This window comes from Jaculus jaculus, chromosome 7 (genome assembly GCF_020740685.1).
Source record: "Jaculus jaculus isolate mJacJac1 chromosome 7, mJacJac1.mat.Y.cur, whole genome shotgun sequence".
Lineage (NCBI taxonomy): Eukaryota > Metazoa > Chordata > Mammalia > Rodentia > Dipodidae > Jaculus > Jaculus jaculus.
In genome coordinates, this window is record NC_059108.1 from 94757246 (window position 1) to 94770430 (window position 13185).

Sequence of the window (13185 nt, forward strand, 5' to 3'; positions counted from 1 at the left end):
GCTGATGTTCTTCCTATGGATTTGTGATATTTCAATCAAAGTCCAGCTTTTATTTAAAAAGTCCTGTTAAGCCAAAATATTATCTGAAAATTATGAGGATAGTGGTCCTGTGTTTCCAAGTAATTTGAATATGTAAGCATAAAACTGAAGTTTACTTTTGTCAGAATAACATACATCCTGGCTGGGCTTACAGCTAAAGACTTTCTGGTGCAAGAGGTGAGGCATTATCAATTTTACTCAAAGTTTTAATTACCAAGGTACAGCAAATAAAGAAATAGAGAACATAACTTTGCTCAGTTTTTTTTTATTGATGCTTAAGTTTAAGTATGTTTCTATATTTTCAATAATGAAAGGAGAGAAATGTTTCACTATTACACTGAGGAAAAAAATACATGACTCTGATTGCCTCTATACTTTACTTCTCTCTTCATTTTGGAACCCTACCACACTCTGAGAATTTTCTGCATTTTCTCCTTCCTAATAAATTTTTATATTATATTGCTGTCAACGTAGTCATAGAGTTTTCAGGTTTATTTCTATAATGCTTTATGCTATAATCTTATTTGTACATCATGATGGCTAAGAAAAAGTAGTCTAAAAACTGATTCTTTCTAAATTTATAGTAGAAAAATGCTCATAGATGGGTCATAGGTAAATATTATGTGATAAAAAGTAATGGAGAATTTGAAACACCAACTTCACTTTACTAAAATTGAGACACAGATAATAACATTTCACATATACACATATATACACTATATATATGCATATATGTATATACATATTTGCTTATGTATATACATATATGATATATTGAATGCAATTTTTACAAAACACAAATACAGACACAATAAAATTTTGTTTAAAATGCCATTAAGTAATTAGAGTTAATGTGTGTGTGTGTGTGTGTGTGTGTGTGTGTGTGTGTGTGCGCGCCATTGCTCAGGCATGCATGTTTGTATTTTTCTGGATGTCCGATTCTGACATCTAATGTTTTCCTCAATGGTTCTACAATTTATTTTTGAGGCAGAGTCCCTCACTACACCTAGAGCTATACCAGCTACCAGCAAGCCATTAGGGATACTCTTATCTGTTTATCAGTGTTGGGATTATAGGTGTGTGCCACCATGCCTGGCTCATACATGGGCCCTGAGCATCTGAGTCTCATGCTTCTACAGGTAGCATCTTAGTGTCTGAGCCATTTACTAGCTCCTCATTAGGTCTTTTGTTGATAAAACAGTGAAACAGATCAAATAAATGACTATATATCCAGTCAATGACAAGCCAGCTAGGAATCCTAGCACTTCTTTTTTGTTATGGATTCAGGATCAGAACATAGAAGTACTATTTTGAACTGTCTAGTATTGCAGAGAGAGTGAGTGGTGTGTGTGTGTGTGTGTGTGTGTGTGTGTGTGTGTGTGTGTGTGTGCATGTATACTCATGTGTGGATAGGAGATTGGGAAGAGAGAAGAAAAAATTTCTGATACTATATATATATACTATATATATAACAATATAACATTGAAATGATATATATGTTTTTATTTTGGAAAACTTACAACACTTTGTAAATACCTTCCAATCTTAATTTTATGACATGTTATCACATTTAAAAAACATATTTAAAATCTGAAGTCTCCTATTTTCATGCAAATATATGCCTCTGCCTGTCTTTAGCACTGTGTAATGATCTTTTGGGTAAAGGCATGTGTTAGAGCATGAAGCAAAGTGGGAAAAATGTTCTGTGCAGTTCATTGAACTACAAAATCATACATTATCACCTATCCAGAGATTTTTGTTTTAAAGTATTGCAAATAGTGAGCTGTCAAATTGGATGACAACAGGATATCAGGACCAGCAGGTGAATGTAAACTAGCCAAATAAATCTAACATTTCATAACTGCTATCTCTGTTTTGACTTTTCTCATAAACTCTATTAAATAACTACTCTATAAAGATGGAGCCTGGTTAGCAGTCAATGGGCTTCTTTTGCACAAGAAGAATTTGATCAGATATCACAATATCTTTTCTTCCACCAAGAGCAATGGGAAATCATGGAGTTATTTGTCACTTCTCTAGCATTGCTGACACTATGGAAGCATATTAATCCACATGAATGTGAATGCAAATTATCGCTGATATATTTTCTTAGTATTTATACACTCACACTGTATGCAGGTTGAAATTTTGATTATCTCTGAATTAGGATTTAATAATGCATGAACTCCTATACATTTTTACACAATGCATAAGTAGGATTTTTTTAAAAATTTTTTTAAAATTTTTTAATTTATTTATTTGAGAGCGACAGACACAGAGAGAAAGACAGATAGAGGGAGAGAGAGAATGGGCGCGCCAGGGCTTCCAGCCTCTGCAAACGAACTCCAGACGCATGCGCCCCCTTGTGCATCTGGCTAACGTGGGACCTGGGGAACCGAGCCTCGAACAGGGGTCCTTAGGCTTCACAGGCAAGTGCTTAACCGCTAAGCCATCTCTCCAGCCCCATAAGTAGGATTTTTATTTACTGTATTTTCAGCATCTGTCTTAGACATTTATATCCACATATGTTAGTGGAGCTAAATGCAACTAATTTCCAGGTAGCATCCTATCTCTATTTTATTATTATTATCTTTTTTTAGTTTAAATGCACTTTATTTTTAGGCAACCTACATGCCATGTTTTTTTTTTTTTTCCTTTAAAAACAAATCTCCATTCCAAATAAGTCAGTCAAAATAAAAGGTCAAGATGACATCAGTCCCATTCTTCTAGTCCTGGTATTGTATGGATGATAAGCAGCAGCCAGCAATGATAACTAGTGAAAGATCCAAATTATTGCTGATTTGTCAACATTTTTTTTTTCCATTTCTAAATCAGCCTTAAAGAAAATCATGAAAGGAGTTACTGTAAGGAAAGTGTAAGAGAAAAGCAAAAGAGAACATCAGACTTGATCTGTACAGTTTTTTGCGAGGTACAGAGAGGGGCAGCAACCTTCCTGTGGAATGAAGGCTGAAGCACTAAGCCAGGCTACGGTGCAAGTCTGTAAGGAGGAGGATCCTAGGAAAAGCGTACTGTACTAGTTATTTGTGTCCTTGTTCAGAATAAGTTTTTTTGCCAAGTTGTCCAGGGAGCATATCCCACCAGATGTTTTTTGTTCCCTCAAGGCTTTCTGAGCTAAGGGAAGTTTATCCATCCAGAGTAGCCTGTCAAAGACCACATGCCTCTGTGATTTCTTTATTGCCTGCTAGCTTTAGGGATAGCCCTTTTATCTTTAGTTCCCTCTAGTTTTCAGGGAAGGTTATCAACCCATTAGTTACATCATCCTCGCAGTAGGCCAGGAGAAGAACCATTCCATCTGGATTCATATTTTCACCAATAAAAAACTGGTAGTTATTGAAATTAGCAAGGGTATGCTTTATTTTCTCTATATCCCCTGTGATAGAAGGCTTTATTTACTCTTTCTGGTTGCTATTCTTCATGTTTCCCCCTGAGTGATTTCACATCATCTTTTATGTACTACTTGTAGGCTTCATTTGTGAAGCTGGTTTCCTGTAGCTCATGACAATATCAACACCAGTGACTACTGTGCTTCAGTAGTTTTTACTTTTGGGTCTTCAGTGGAGACATTTCCACTGATGACCAAGTAATCAATGTCACCCTCTTTCCTACTGACCATCTTGCCTTCCACTTCTAGTCACAAGCCAGCCGTGATCTCCCAGATCTTGCAGATGTGAGAGAACAGCTCATTATGGGAGATCATGAGGGCGGCTGGAGGGGGAAGGCAGTGGAAGTGTTAGCCTAGCTTGGAGAAAGCTTGGTGCAGCTTCAGTGGTACTCTGGGCAAGGGGGAACGGGCAAAAAAAGAGCCATCCTACCTTTCAAACACACTAAGACTACTGAATACAAGACGGGCTAACAAAAGGAATACATACGAATTAAAGGGAACACGTAAGTTCTTCCAAAAAACATGTCTTGACAATTCTCCGAGTGTGTAGAGCATTCAGTTTGCAGAGCTATTCAAGAAGTCTGGTTGTGGTTCCAAGCTGATAGTCTTCATGCAGCAGTCATATGTCAAGGTACACTCAGGGCTGTTCTTTTGCATTATCCAGTCAACACTGGATAAACCTGTGGCAAGTGGTTAGAGAGCAAGGGCCTCAAGAAAAAAAAAAAAAAAAAAGCAAGAGCTAGATAGATTTTCAAGGCCACAGCCAAATGCATTCCAAGATGGATAGTGGAAACAAGGATCCAAGGTGAATATCTAGGTCTTGGGTTAAAAATATGCATTAGGTATTAGAGAGAAGCTTTCCAGGTGTTGTACAGAAACCAAGAAAAGTCTGGAAAGCATGGGTGACTTAGAATCACAGTGGTTAATAGTACAAGTCACTTCCTACACTAAAGCTGAGCTCTGTGCCTTGGGATCCATTTAGGGGGTCCATTTAGGGGGTCCAGAGCTCCCCCTAGAATATGTGCAAAATATTTTATAGGTCTGCATATATGCACTTTTCAGGGAGTATTAGCCAATACTTTTCTAATTTTTAAATGCACATATTTATTTAGTTAGTTGTAAAGAGAGAGAAAATGAGAAAGAATGGACACACAAGAGCCTCACTTCATCTATGAAGAAACTGCAGATGCATGAGCCACTTTGTCTTTTTGGCTCTATGGTAGCACTAAAGGATACTATATTTTTATGCTCCTCCTAAGAGCTCAAAAATATTGAAGTTTTGTTTAAATGTTTTATTAAGAGAAAAACTGACACACATTGAGGTTTAGAGAATATAAACAGGAACAAAGATTTTGAAAAGCAGTACTATGGAAGTTTTAGTAAACATTTTTACCATAATATCATTCCCAACTTAATATATCTCATGAGGAAATATTTAAATTTGAAGTTAAATGAGAGATAAATTGAAGATAAGTCTTGGCAAAGAGTCAAAGTTGAATTTATACTTGGAAGGAAATTAGATCTTCCCTCATTTCCTTGAGATAGAACTTTATGAGCTCAAGATACATTTTCTCTATTGCTTTGTGTCTCTGTATTCAGAACTTGTACTCCTACTTAGTTTTGCTTTACAAAACAGTTATGAAGTATCCAGAAATAAAACATGATTAAAATTGAGAACTGTAATATGTATAAACATATGAAAATCATTTAACTAATTTCAGTTTTGTATTAAAAATCATCTTCTATAAATATGCTGGATAGTGTTGCCATCAGTTTTTAGTTGCTGGGATGGACATCCAACTAGACACAGTTTATGGTAGGAAGAAATTTATTTTAGGCTTTAGAGTAAAAGAAAATACATTCATGGTGGAAGAGGCTGGCTCCCTTTCATAGATCCAAGCAGATAATCATCACCAACAGTGTGCACCACAAAATGTGAAAGCCAAAGGTCAAACTGATCTCTCCACAGCTATGGGCTGGAATTCAGGATCTTCTTACAGGGACATGCCCCATTACAGCAGAGATCTTCCTGGTATGGGCTCAAGTAGGAAATTTAATCAACAATGACTGAGTCTATTGGGCCATACCTTCAAACTACCCCACTTCAGGTTTTACTGTTCAGGATGCTAGTCTGGTATCTACCTTTAGCAAGGGAACCTGTACCTGGTGCATATAAAATGCCCTGAATTTGATAAATATTAAGGTTGACAGGTATATCTATAATTACCTATTTGAATACTGCCTACTCTAATGGAAGGATTCTTTTATTTTTTCCTCAGATTTTCTATTGTACTTACATATTTTAATGTTATATGCAGATTGACTCAATTTTTAACTTATCTTCTAGTAAAAAAATGTTATATTCCTCAATTATTGAAGGCAAAAAGCACACCTTCAAATATTTAGCAAACACTTTAGTGAGGATTACTACCTATTGATTGCCTCCTAAGTGCTCATAAACCATGAAGTCTATTAATTTTCTTTCTGTATTTGAATGGAAAATGGAGAAATGAAGACAATTTGAATTTATAATAATATAAAAGCTATAGCTTGTTTGTTTTCATCAACTGTTTTATGCATGGTTTCATACAAATTATTTCTAGCACAAATATTTTGTTCTGGTTTCTATGAGAATATATATAACTTGCAGTATACTTATTTATTAGAGACAATCAAAGTTTACAAATTTGCTAGGAATTTATCACACAGTCAATAAGTATTAGAACTAATTTCATAAATTTAAGATATATTATAAAGAGTTATGATCTATATTGTGATGTAGTACTGTTTTTAAAAAGACAAATTCATTACAGTTTGATTAATTCAAGAGCTAGAATGATGACTCTTTTGGTCTACAGGTGCTACTAAATGTGATGTAGTTACTTTGCATGTGATATAGAAATGTTTGTCATATTATTCCTCCATTATCTGTGAAGATATATTGTCAACAAATAGAATTAAAACTTGTGTAAATTTAGGCTTTACATCTTTTAATAGCATGCATAAAATCATCAATTTTATGTTCCTAATTGAATCTGTGTTGTGGGAAAAGAAATGAGAACAATAATGTTTTCTCACTATTCTTTCTATAAAAGCACTGCTTGACTTATGACTGAATCCTGGCATAGAAAATGATCCTGTTCATATCAACATTTAGCAATGCTGCAGGAGAATAGTAAGACAAAACTGATGCCTGCAGATGTTTGTTCTTTGCTCCTTTGCCTATATAGAGTGCTGTACTTGTGAGGCCTCCTCATGGACACAGCCTATCTAGATGCACCTTACTTTCCTCATAATATCAATGTCTAGGGATTTCTGAGAATCTCAAATGTACACTGGGAATAGATCAATATATCCAAACACTTTTTTTTTCTTTTGCACTTGTAGCTTTGAGAATTTAGGAGGAAAGAGGAGAGTTGAAGAATTTCCCGTCTTTCCTTCCTCCCCTCCTTTGTTCCTTCCTTCCTTCCTACTTTCTTATTTATGTTTTGTCTTGAACTTCATGAAAGATTTTGAAATAAAAAAAAAAAGTGTAAAATAGCTTTAGGCATTATGAACATAGAAAATGAGTTCTATTAGAGGGGCTCTGAAGTTCAGTGTAGCTGTTTGTCCATGGATGTGATGAGTGGCATTTGAAAAGAATCTTTATTACTTGGGAAAAAATAATTTAGACATATCTTAGAAAAAAAAGGTGAAATCATTTTAGAAATTTGTGGAGTTCAAAGGCATAGAAAAGATGGCTGTTTGACTAAATTTGTTATTATAAATGAAATTTTTATACCTTTACAACATGTGCAAAGTTATGCAAGAGAAAATCGAAATTCCCTGACAATGCAGCAACATTGATTTATATTAAATTTTCATTGTCAGCTTCTCCAGTCTGGGTGGAGAAGACTGTAGTCCTGAGGGGAATTTTATTCATATATAGTGAACAACTTGTTGTCACCAAATGAGCAAAGTAAAGAGAATGTGAGGCCACCTGAATTTTCATGTCATAGATTGGAATGCAAAGATGATATGAAAGAAGAATTTTACTGTACTCCAGTTATTGAAAACTAGTATATGCTTTATTCAGAGTAATGTATGCAAATTAAGCAATATAAGATATAGAAATCAAAGCCAAAGGCTTCCCCAGATGCTTCAAATCATACTGAAATAAATTGGCCATAAATGTTACTTACAAAGTGGCTGGACATTAAAATAAATGTTGGTGCATGCAGAGGTAGTTGACTATTTAAGACTGAAAATAAATATAAAACAAAATATTCTTTTAAATTACTGTAAAATCTTTCAATCTTTCTGCATTAGGTTTATCTTTATTTCTAACTGGCATGGTGTGTGCATCAGGAAATTACTTAGAACATTGTCATCTTCAATCTGAAATAATTAGAGCATTAAAGGCACAGTATCTTTTGCATTACTTGAAGTATTGTCAATCAATCAAGTCAACTTTCTGTCTTTATTTTTTTAAAGATATGCATTTCTAAAAAAAGAATCATTTAATATATTGCCACAATGACATTATCATACCTAAAAAAAAAAAAATCCCTGACAATTCAGTAATACTTTCTTTCATACAGTGATCACATTTTCCTGGTTGTCATTATTTATTGTAGATTTAGGTTTGTCCAAACTAGGTCACAATTAAGATTTACATAAACAGGAATTTTGAAATCTCTTTTTGAAAGAACCAAATAGTAAAGATCAGATGCTTTGTATACTATCCGGTCTCTGTTGTAATGATCTCACTCTTGCTTAAGTGTAAAAACAGCTATACATAAGGCACAAATCAACAGGCATGGCTGAATTCCAATAAAAGTTTGTTTACAAGTGCAAAAAAAAAAAAAAAACATTTCTTCATTAACAACCACCATGCATACACTGATAATAATCCCTTCTCACTGCCTTCCTTGGCAACCCCATATACTCCCTCCACTGAACCCTTCTTCTTTTCAACTGGTCTCTATTTTTTTTTTTACTTTTTTATTCACAAACACCTGTGTGATTAGTTTTTAATGCAGTGCTACTAATTGAATGCAAGGCTTCATACATGCTAAGCAGTCAGTCTTAACACCACAAATATAGTATATCACCAGCCCTTCTATTTATATTTTAATAATTCATTTTCTTCATTGTGCTCTCCTTTGAGAGTTTTTTTTTTAAATTATTATTAGAAGTTATGTACGTACTCAGGTTGTAAACAGTACATGTTGGTACCATCCTTACCCTCATTGCTGTACTCTGGGAGGAGTCCCTGAGGTAGTGGTGTGGGCCCAATTATGTAGTGAAGGGGCTTGTTGATGGGTGATTCTCGGTAAGGGAATATGTGGTCAGGTGGCCTGAGGGGACAGGGGATAGGGAAGAATGGGACAAAGCAGACTCATGTTGTGGTGGGGTGAGGGGAGATGGGGTTGCATGGTCCTATGATGCTGAGGGGTGTGGAGATGGGACAGTGGATCCATTGGGGCCATGTGTCAAGGGGTAGATGGGATTGTGGGTCCTGTGATACAGCAGGGGGATGGGACTGCTGAGGGTCAGGTGACTTCGTGGGGGGGCATGGGTGGTGGTTCTAGTGGCCTGAAGGGGAAGAAAACTGAGAGAGACAGGGGTACATGCTAGCCTGCAGGCCTGGGCTGGAGTAGCCTGCATGGAGTGCAGGAGGACCTGCACATGGAGGGGTAGCGTCTGGGATGGCAGTTTTTAAGTATTTATGTTGTAAATTACTTAAAAAGTTTTTATTAATTAGAACTGCCTACCATAAAATTTGAAGTGGAGCTTATAAAAACAAATTTTCTATTCACTTTAGTTAGGTTTATTTTGTATTAACTTCATGTTATAGTAAAATTGTTAGCTTTGTTTCACTGGTATTGCATTTATTTCTTTATTTTCATTACTGTTCTACCATTTTTATTAAGTCATTAGCCTGTTAAAATTCATAAAATAGTAAGATTTTACAGATATTGTTCACTATTGAACCAAATGCCATTTAATATGCTCATTTCTTCACACACTTATTATTTTGTAGTATTTTATTTTACATATTTTATGTAAATAGTTGATCTCATCTGACTTTGCTTAATTTGTATGAGTATTCAGTGATATACATATTTATGTTTTCTAAAATCTTTATTCCTCTTCAAACTTGTATCTTTCAGCTTCAAATCTTTGCTTTAAGAATTCTGAAACTTTTCTATACTAGTATGTAATGTTGTTATGGCTAAATGTCAATTTCTTGCTTTTAATATTTGTCAACATTTTATTCTTTGTCACTGTGTTTTTTAATTCTGTTTGCAATGCTTCTACTTCCAATGGCTCCACCAGATGGAGAATAAGTATGAGGATTAATCACAAACAAATGAGGCTATAGTAGGGATTTTACATTAAGATCACAAAAGTATGCTCCTAAATCCCATAGACTCATGGAAATCTCTTGGTGCAAAATGCATTATGTCCAAGTTTTAAAGTTCTCATAGTCTTTACAGCCTTAACATGATCCAAAAGTTCAAATTTTCATTGGAGACCTAAGGCACTCTCTTTATTGTGAGCCCTGGAAAGTCTATATGTTTGTAATATACTTCAAGCATGTAGTGGTACAGAGTAAACATTCCCACTGGAAAAAAAAAAAAAAAAGGAGGAGTGAGGAAATAGCAAGTAATGATTGAGCTAATGTAAAATAAAAAACCCAGGTGGCCAAACATCAAATCCTACAGCTCCATATCCAGGAACTGGGACATGGGATGAAATCCTCAGTACCCCAATCCAGAGGCTTGAACATCTCTAACCCTGCAGTAGTAATGCTTGATTCCTGCACAGAATTCATACTGATACAGCAGAATTTCTTGGGCATCCCATAGCTGTGCCATCTCTGAAATCCTAGGGTCTCCACTGCCATTCATAGTTCATACTCACAACTTTGCACCATGGCTGGCCATGGTCTCCCTGCAGGGGGGATTTCTGTCCTGTTCCATATCACCTAGGCTCAGTGGTTATATCCAGAATCATATTGCAATATAATGATTATATATATATATATTGCATTTGCCCTCCATCCAAAATCAGTACTAAGTGGGCTATGCTATCAAACTTTTTATTGAGGGGAGTATACAACTTTACATTGTAGAGTAGAAAACTACAATATATTTCTTCAGTCTATCATCTCAAAAATCTCATCATACTTTGTATTGTCTCAGTGCAGAGCAACTGACTCCTACTCACTTTTGGTAATCTCTTTAAGCAATTGCAGCTAAAGTGGCTGTAAACTTTCAAACCCAAATCCATTCACATTTGTTTCAAATTTTACAATTTACTTATCTGTCTGCTCTGTTCTTTTCTCTGTTAAACACAACAGTCTGTTTTTTTTAAAATCAGTTTTGCTGAATTTCTCAGGTCTGGCAAAACAGTCAGCCTCTTTGCTAGAATACCCCACTAACTGCCCCTAGATTTGTTCTGAAAAAGTCTTTATCACCTCTGAAACCTCATAAGCCAAACCTCCACAGTTGACATTTTCCTCTGAATTTTTGTAAGAGTACTTTAATCCAAAGTTACAAATCTTCCTTGTTCTTCCTCAAAACCACTTGCAAAAGACTAAATGCACATTGTCAGTCTTTCTGCACTATACAGCCTCATTCATTTACCAGCATCAATTTTCTGTTGTGGGTATCTTCTTGTGGCTAAGAAAAAAAAAAAAAAAAAAATCTGACCAGAAGCAGCTTATGGGAGGAAAAGGTTTATTTCAGCTTAATTTTTGAGAGGAATTTCATCACCATGTGTATAAAAGTCCTGAGCAGGAAGCCTAAATAACATCTCTAAGTTAGGAGATGTGAAGCTCTCCAAGTTTGGAGATGGGCTCTACTGCCCCAAAGCCTGACCCCAGAAACACATGTCTTCCAGCAAGGTTCTGCTTCTAAAAGGTTCCACCAGTTGGGGACTAAATAGAAAGCTAAATCACAAACACATAAGGCTATGGGGTCATTTTATATTGACATCACCACAATCACCAACAACTCATGGTTCATATTCACAGCTTCACACAATGGCCCCACAGGGCCTTCTTGCACAGACTTCAATCTTGCCTCCCACTGCCCAGTCTCAATGTTCTCCCTGAGTCTTTCATAGCTTTATGACCCTATATTTGCATCATCATAATGCTTGCAAAATAAGGACTGGGGGGTTACATTACTAAATTTCTTTGACAAAGGGGGATGATGATTGACCTTGAAGAGCAGGAAACTCCTTCAGCCTTCTCCTTTAGGCCTCTTCCTTTTACAACAATTAACATTCCTCCGGTTGTCCCAGATGAGAACATCTGATCCATCCTCTGTTGTTATAATCCCTTAATCAGTTTCAGCTGAAGCAATTGCAAGCTCAGACTGGGACAGGCATAGGGCTTGCTCACAGTTCTTCCTATACCAAACTTCACGCTTTTTGCATCTTTTAACTCTGCACATTCCTCTACAAAACACATCAGTCTATTACTTCTAAATTCAACTTTCTACAAATCCTCAGGACATCAGCAGCCTATAACCCGAATAGTACATGAATTGCTACTAGCACAGTTACTGATAAAGTCTTTTCCTTCCAGTTTGAAAGCTCACAAATCAAGCCTCCAAAGCTCACATTTCGCAGTTCACTTTGCACTTTATTCTCAAACTCTCACCAGAATTGTACATAAATCTCTGCTTATAGCTTCCAGAGGCTCTACCAGATAGGGATTAAGCATGAGGCTTAATAACAAACATGAGTCTATAGTGGACATGTTACATTCAAGCTACAACATTTCCTTATTTTATATTTTGTTATTCTGTTTTACCTTTTCACTCATTTCTGAAAGAGCATTTTCAATTCTTTTAGCTAAATATTTTAATTTTCAAGAGCTCCTGTGTAGGTGAATAAACATTTACAGTATTATATTATTGTTTCATTCATACTGCATACTAGCTTTGATTTATATTTTCTGTCCATTGAAATATTATCTTCTCTTCTTCTTATTAGTCTCTGGATACATGTGGTAGTTTGACTCAGGTGTCCCTCATAAACTTAGGTGTTCAGAATGCCAGGTTCCCAGCTGATGGAGATTTGGGAACTAACACCTGTTGGAGGTTGTGAATTGTTAGATGCAGGCTTATGGGTATTATAGCCAGTGTCCCCTTGCCAGTGTTTGGCACACACTCCTGTATCTGTTGTCCACCTGATGTTGGCCAGGAAGTGTTCACCCTTTGCTCATGCCATCCCTTTCCTTGCCATCATAGAGCTTCCTCTTGACTCTGAAGCAAAAATAAACCTCTTTCCCCCCATAAGCTGTTCTTGGTTGGGTGATTTCTACCACCAATGTGAACCTGACTGCAACAGTACAATTTTATGTTTCTCTGCATTTCTCACATATTCTACTATTAAGATTTGTTAAATGGGTACTGATTTCTAGATATTGAAACAGTTGATTCAAACCTAAATTTTCATAGTCAGTTTGCCAATATTCAGACCACTTTATTGTTGCTATTGAATTTTAGTCACTGTTTTGTCCTTAAAGTATCTATCTAGTTAGAGATGCACATTTTAGGAAGTTTATTTCAAACTGCACAAGTGTTTGTGTTAAAAATTACCTTTCAATACAACAATAGCAGAACATTAATTAAGAATATGAACTTTATGAACAAGTAGAAGTCTTAGTACAGCGTATTAACATGAAGTGAGCTCAGGCTAAGAGATATTCCTGTGATCCTTAATATACTAAAAACAGCCATCTT

At 35.8% G+C, this 13185-nt stretch overlaps 1 pseudogene; it reads right to left on the minus strand.

The window, feature by feature from the left end:
- Positions 1–2812: 2812 nt before the first annotated feature.
- On the minus strand, positions 2813–3688 carry LOC101596067 (annotated as a pseudogene).
- Positions 3689–13185: the final 9497 nt, after the last annotated feature.